Genomic DNA, 7578 nt, shown 5'->3' with positions numbered 1-7578 from the left:
ACCAAAAATAACCCATTGAGCCATCCCGAATGGGACCCATATGGGCTGTAAGTTGGCGAACTGGGCATAGGTGAGCATGGACCACAGGTTGCCGTGTCATGGGCGTCCAGGGTATTTTTTAAACGGGAGAGCCCTTGGCAACGCACGTGCTGCACAACACCCCTGACACGCACCCCATTCGCCAGCTCGATCGGGCAGCGTTTGCCGCATGCCGATCGGCCGTCGGGGCGCCGAGCTACGGGCCCGGGAAGCGACCCCTGCCGGCCTCATTTTGGCGTTTTGACGACGCGTTGCCTTCATTTTCCCATGTTGAGGCAATGGGAGAAAATGCATTTTTTCCAGCGCATGCCACGCACCTCCCCGGGCCCGCATCGACTCGAAACGACCACGGTGCACCGGTTCGCAGCGTCACCTCGGCGCCGTGCAAATTTCAGGCTCCTACCCCCAGCCGTTTAGCCCCGGCGCGTGAGCAAATGCACCCACTGCACAGCGTGATGGGGTCGGGTCGGGTCGGGTCGGGCCGGGCCGGGTCGCGAATACTCAGATTTTCCCATTAATCTCAAAAGAACTCGCTCGTTCGCTGCGCTCACTCGCTCGTAATCATACCTTGATATCCCTCGAAGTTTTCGTAGCGTCTGGACTTCTTCGCCTTCTTCGCCGCTGTCGCCTGGGCCGGCCGCTTGAATGATCCCATGACACCCGGGTCCGGTCGTTTATAGTTCCTCACACGCCATTGAATCTTGTTTTTTACTTGCTCCTGGAGAGAAAATGGGAGAATCCTATGTAATCACTAAATTACCAGTAAACCGCCGTGTTCGGCGAGGGACGGGCGAGCGAAATAACATAAACAAAATTATTTTCACTTTCATCCAGAGAACCATCTTTTGCCGACTTTATCATTTTAATGTCGTTTAACATGTAAAATCATCGAGTCCCTAAATAAATTTGCGATATAATCATATCCACCGACCACCACCCAGAGGCACCATGACATCCTACATCCATGCGCTTTTCATAAATTAAATCCTACATCCATGCGCTTTTCTAATTCATGTCATTCGTGCGCTTACCAGTGCCTGCCTTGAAGTCAAGCCGTGCAGCAGAGCTGGCCACTGCTCGAGCGCCCGGTCCGCTAGATCCATATAGCGGTTATGGGTCATGGTGAGAGATCTGCAAGAGTATGACGCTACTTGAAAAAGATACGAGACATCCAGGTGTTTAGGGATTGGTTTATGAGAAAAGTATTCATTAATATGATAGAGTGGGATAATTCGGAAAAACGAGCGTGTTATGGGTCATGGTGAGAGATCTGCAAGAGTATGACGCTACTTGAAAAAGATACGAGACATCCAGGTGTTTAGGGATTGGTTTATGAGAAAAGTATTCATTAATATGATAGAGTGGGATAATTCGAATAGAGTGCGGTGATTTAACCCTCGCCGTACCAAGTGCTTTCTTACACCTTCCCCACACCAGGGGGGGGGGGGGTTGGTACGACCCCCCCTCGCAATTTCGCTCCTGGTGGAGCTAGAGCGTCGCGGAAAAAACGAGCGTGTTGCTCGTCACGAGACGAGCAATGAAATTTAAATAATTGTGAAATTTAAATAATTGAAATTTATTTAAATGATATTTGGGTTGTACATACTTTACGCTAAACGAGTTCTACCTACTTTCATCCAGCTTACCCCCACTGGTTTGATGAGGACTTTGTCCAAATCTGATACTCCTTCCCTAGTTGTTTCATTTGGCCCACCTACCTGCAAGCGCCTGCAAGATGTTCCTGCTCAGGGCCTTTAAACAGTGTTTGGGTTTGAGCAAATGGGGTGGAGCTCAGAGCTGAGTGGGTCCCAAAGATTTACCCAGTGAATGACTCTATAGGTCATTTATATTCATAAAACCTGTGCACAACTATGTTGTGGTGCTCTGCCTAGAGTGGGCTACAGCCTCACACACAGCAGTCAGGCAAACTGCAGGGAAAAAAATCTAAAATGGATTGATCTTAACTTAGATTATTACATCACAATTTGTGCCCATATTTGGGCATGCTTGCAGACCCTCACTGGAATGGTTAAATCACGGCTCTGGAAAACGACAAGCTTACCACAGCTTCAGATACTAGAGAAAATAATTCAGGCTACATCTCATAAGCAAAAAAGAACCTTTGAAGATATTTTAATTCCACCTACAAGATAAATTAAATAATCAAAATTTAGATTATCTGCACCTGATTCCAGGACAGAAACAAGTGGGTAACCTGCTTTAGATGACGTTGTCAGGTGGCTAATATTAAAATAGATTATGCTAAATTTTAATTTAGATTATTTTGACAGTTGAAATCCAATTTTCAGAGATGTCCTCTCCTATCTTCAGAAATAGCATGCAAAAGATACAACACATCATCATCAGATGCATCATTTAGATAGAGCTGTTCACTCCTTTTAACCACAGTGAATATCTCACCATCATGGGGACTTTGACTGGTGACGAGGGGTTTGAAAGGGAGCAAGTCAGAATTGTAATATTAATATAAATTACATCTCCTTATATGGGCATTGCTCCACCCATTTTTGTGATGTCATATCTTAATTTTGATCAATCCATGTTTGGACTGCTTCCCTGCAGTTTGCCCAACTGACAGGCTTCGGTGTCACCCATGGGTGGAGTTTCTCAAACAAGTTGGTGGGATGAAAATCTTAGGTAAAACCAAAATTGAACCAATGCTGATTTCCAACTAGAATATCAGGGGTACCAACAACCAAACTGATATTCTGGGTGGAGAGAAATTCCACAAAAATACTAAGTTAGAAGCAACCAACATCATAGTTAATATGAAACAAAAATTACAAGCTCCAGAGGCCTTGCTCCAGATACCAAACCAGTTGAGCACACTGTGGTTATTCCGTGCCATATACTATATGTAGAAACGTTTCAGTATATAGAAACAATGTTCCATAGATAGAAACGCTGAGGTGATCATTGTTCCAAATATGGAATAGGGTTTCTGTATGTGGAAACGGAAGGTGCGTGCTCGCCTGTTATTTTAAGTTTTGGAAAAATTGACACCGCATTTCCATCTGCAGTGCTTCCTTGATGCCAATATAAATAGATGGCAGTTAAATGGCAAGGCCATATAACTCCGACCTTGATTTCATATTTTCACGTAGGTAAATTTCAGCATTTATCCATTTATGAAGTGGATTGCTTTGTATTTTAAGTGTGGGTCATGGAGCATGATCACATGTGATTACTTTTCCCCTAAATAAGCTGTGCGTGGTTCTAACATTTTTTTATGTTAGATTGAGATTGGTTGCAGGTCAGTCAGGCTGAGGCACATTGTGGTAGGTAGTTTCGTTCCATCTATGGAAATGCTTCTATTCTTGGAAACATTTCTAAATATGAAAAGTTTTTGATCCATAAATGGAGACTTGCATCGTGCATTGTCATAAGTGGAAACTCTGAACTTCCAGGTGATTTATTTCCAAGCAAAATGTGTAATGTAACTGGATGGCTGATTGCCATCTATTGGCATCAGAAAATAAAGAGGGTTAAAATGTGGAGTGAATTTTGTCAAAGTTAAAAATATTTGTGAAGCCCAAGTCAGTTAAGTATCAGCCCAAACCAGGTTTGGGCTATCATATTTGAAAGGAAACATTTATGGAAGTGTTCCGTCATTCATCCCAGTTTCGCTCCATCTGCAATCACAACCTAAAATTTTATATCACAGGCTGGCATGGAAAAATCTAACCATGGATTTTGACCCACCAACCATGGTACAGGGACCCGCAGTTGCTACTGTACACATATATTACCAATTTAGAATTGCGCTATTATTTGCTAAGTGCTGGCCATTGGAGAAAGGAAATGTAGTGCAAAGTATGGAGAAATAACACATGTTTGCTCATAGGACGTATGTTTTGTATAATTCCTCTTACCACAACAGATATTCTTCCAAAACTACAATCGTGCTATTTTTCCGCGCCGGCTGCCTCCCCAGAGCCCGTCCTTGGTATCGCCTATAGCTTCTGTTCCCGCTACGTGAATGAAAGTCACGTGACTACTACAGGTTTGCGCTCAGTACTAACACACCTAGCCCGAGGGCCGGTCCGTAGCGGGGAGGGGTAGAACGCCAGAGCTCCAGCGCAGTGGAGGTGGTGGTGGCCTGTATCATAAAGAGGTAGCCGTAAGCAGAACTACAATTGCCGCAGTTTAAGATTATGATCAAGTTTTCTTTAGATGTATTGATTGACAAGTAAGTGCAATGCTTATACGATATAATAAAACGGTGTCCAAGGCCTTGGAAGAACTACAAATCATATTCAGCAACGTATAAATTTCTGATACAGGCCATGACCTTTCACCTTGCCTCCGGGGAGGACCGCTCAGGAAGCCACATACCGAACGAATCGAGGCCTCGCAGCGCGGCGGCAGAGGAGGCGGATAAACCATCGCCAGATCTTTCGGTTACTAAATACTAATGTTTCCAGAAGAAGGAGGGGGGGGGGGGGGTGGAGGGTGAGGGCTGTTTTCAACCCACTCACCAATCCTTTCCTTATTAAGTTATAGCTTACCGAAAAATGCAATACAATGGTGGCCGTCAGGAGATGTAGCGAAGAGTGCCTCAGCCACACCGGTTTTGAGTAAACTTTAAGCATTGGAATTCAGGCCAGTGATCCTGAAGCATTATTTTATTTTTGTCGTGCATAAGCTGGGATGACGTGGTTCAAGTTAATAGCGAAGCAACGGTTTTAGTTTCAGAACATTTATGATGCTAGTCGCGCCAAATAGTATACGTTTGTTGCAAAATGTCAAATAGAATGTTGACGTGCTATCCAGATGATGGAATTTATTTGACACAAGAAGTCAAAAAGTGGTATCGTTAGCCATCCTGCATACCTATAAATCGATGCGTCACCTTGGTTCGAGCTCAATAGGTCTTTTCGCGGATGATCGGTTTCGTATTTTCTTTCTTTTTTTTGGGGGGGGGGGCAGATTATGAGCCAGTAACCACCCTCCCCAGTCCCCCAAACAACAATTGTTGACAAATACTGTGATGGCCTAAAAAAATGCCCTCACTCTTTCCTATTTGGGGCTCTCAACTTTGATTTATTAAAGTTTTTTGTCTGTTCATTATAAAAGCTGTCAAATTTGCCGTATCATTAAACTTTTATTGAGTTTGTATTTCACACTTATCTAAAATGAACAATTTTGCCACTGGCTTCTTTTATGAATGGAATTGGATGGTCGCATGAATGAACGAATGAATAGCTCCATCTGAGCATCAGCTGAAATCAATCCTAAAATTTAATCTACCAGTCTGCAACGAAAATGTTTAAAAACCAGTGCAAGTTAGGTGCAGTTTCTAATCTATGCCGTTTTTATTAAGTGTCTCATAGCTCCTTAATCTTGAGCCGCTTCTCTTACGATTCATCTTATGTGGTGCTTACATTGCTCAAGAAGTTATAGTATTCGAGCTCGTTGGTCTTAAAAACTGCTATCGAAGTAAATTAAAGTGCTTCGGGCTTCGGCACTTAAAAACCAATCGATATTTAACCCTCACCTACTTAGGCATTTCTTTCCAGCGTCTAACATGTAGCGGAGGGGCGTATAAACTAGTGGTGTCAATTTCAGAAAACGTATGTCCAAAGTCCGTCCAATGTCCAATGCTTGCGTCGATTGTCCGTCCAAAAATGTCCAAACCAGCCATTTGTCCAAAGATGTCCGACACCTACGCAATAGTTTACACTCAACACTGTTATTTAATTTGCTTTTCATGTACCGTTACAAGCTCAAAAGTGTTAATCATATCGAAAGCTGAGCTTTCTAATAGCCAATCAATGTTAAACACGACTACTTTTTAAAAATGTTGATGTGTAGCAAGCGATTGTCCAAAATTGTCCAAAGCCTGCTGCCATTGTCCAACCGAATTCCGAATTGGACATTGGACAAAATCGGAATTCCGAAGATTCAAGTTCCGAACCACTAGTATAAACCCTCAGCCATTCGGTCCTTGATAAAAATAGCCAGAGCTTCGCTGAAAAATAAAAAAGAGCGAGCTGCTCGTGACGAGAGAAATCCGATGATTTGAGGGTCCTGGTCATCGCTGACGAGAGAAAGCCAATTATTTTTATGTCCTGGTCAATGCTGAGATCCTAGGTCACTGGTTGACCTCCCAGATCAGGTTAATAACCCAAAAGCACGGAAAATTGGGTCCTGCTAGAATTTCTACATGAGTGAAGTTTGCTGGGACTTGGCTTGCTTCTGACTCCGAATTTGCACTTGCTTTGATCAAAGATGATGTATCAAAGCATTTGGGGTAGGACGGGTCACGCCAGATCACCCATTAGGCGTTCTGCCGGCTATCCATAGAATGTTAACCAGCACTTACAGCCTTGCAACATATTGCATAGGCACTATAACTGATACCTAAGTATGCCAGTTTTCAAATGCTAAAATGAGTGCTAAATTTCAAACCAACACTTCCTAAAAACCACTGTAAAAAGGTGTAAATTTAAGACGTTAACCGATATCATTTCAAGTAAATGACCTTAGCCCTGAGTTTCACGTGACCTTGGCACCCACAACAATCAATGAGACAAACATTAGATAGTATATTTCACATGTTGTCACGTTGCTAATCACGAAACGACTATGGAAACACACAGAAGATGTGCGGCTGACTTAAGGTAATTTGGTTCAGGGATTTAAAATTATCAGACAAGATGCAAAAATGATGAGGGCTATTTAATTTTCCGGGAAGTTGTAAATTTGATTAACTCCAGGGCACCAAAGAATCGTCGCAATCCTTCGTTTTGCCGCGAATCGCGATTTATTGGTGAAAAACAGGGGGCGCGGTCTACCTCTACTTATATGTGTGGTGACTGTGAGGGCTAATATTCATTTTATCTGTGTTGATGAATATGCAACAATTTCTACATAAACTGAGACCAGTCCATACTCGTATGAGTATGTTTTTCTCACGGACAATGACAATATAAAAACAATGCGAATAAAACCAAACGTTTCGGATAACAACGTGCCTTCGTCAGTGGAGAAAAATAAGTGTATAGGTTTAACATCGATGAGAACTATATGCGGCACCGTCTCGGTCTGGCCAGCCGGGTTGCCGGTAAAATACACAAATGTTTATTAGCTTCCATGATGTGCTTAAAAAACTGCTGAAAATATATCTTTAAAAAAATAAAGATAACTACTTCATCGATTTAATCGAAAGAAAACATGTATGCCTAATTACTTATTTCTTGCCACTGACGGAGGCACTTTTTGTGCGAAACGTCTGGTTTTATTCGTATTGTTATTGTATTGTCATTCCCTGTGAGAAAAAAGGATAACTCTTCAGTTAGTAACCATAACAGCGAAACGGCTTAATGTAACACAGTTCACTGTGTCTACGAAACCATAAGTCCCTAAAAATAATCCTATTTACAACTTTTTAAAAAGATACAGCTTATACAGCTTAGGCATACAATTTTTTTCTGCATTAAGATAATATTCATTTATCTCCACAGAATATGGTAAATTAGTGCTGCTGAAGTTCGCTTTCGAAGCGTCTCCTCCACG

The 7578-nt window shown here is 42.5% G+C and overlaps 1 long non-coding RNA gene across 1 annotated transcript; it reads right to left on the bottom strand.

Moving 5' to 3' along the window:
* Positions 1 to 679: 679 nt before the first annotated feature.
* LOC122368750 lies at positions 680 to 1268 on the bottom strand. Its single transcript, XR_006254289.1, has 2 exons — positions 1071 to 1268; positions 680 to 757 (listed from the first exon to the last, which is right to left on the bottom strand). It is a non-coding gene; the product is annotated as an uncharacterized LOC122368750 (long non-coding RNA).
* Between the last annotated feature and the right edge of the window lie 6310 nt (positions 1269 to 7578).

The sequence above is a fragment of the Amphibalanus amphitrite genome, unplaced genomic scaffold (genome assembly GCF_019059575.1).
Source record: "Amphibalanus amphitrite isolate SeventyFive unplaced genomic scaffold, NRLGWU_Aamphi_draft 000032F_arrow, whole genome shotgun sequence".
NCBI lineage: Eukaryota > Metazoa > Arthropoda > Thecostraca > Balanomorpha > Balanidae > Amphibalanus > Amphibalanus amphitrite.
This window is presented reverse-complemented; position numbering and strand designations above follow the sequence as displayed.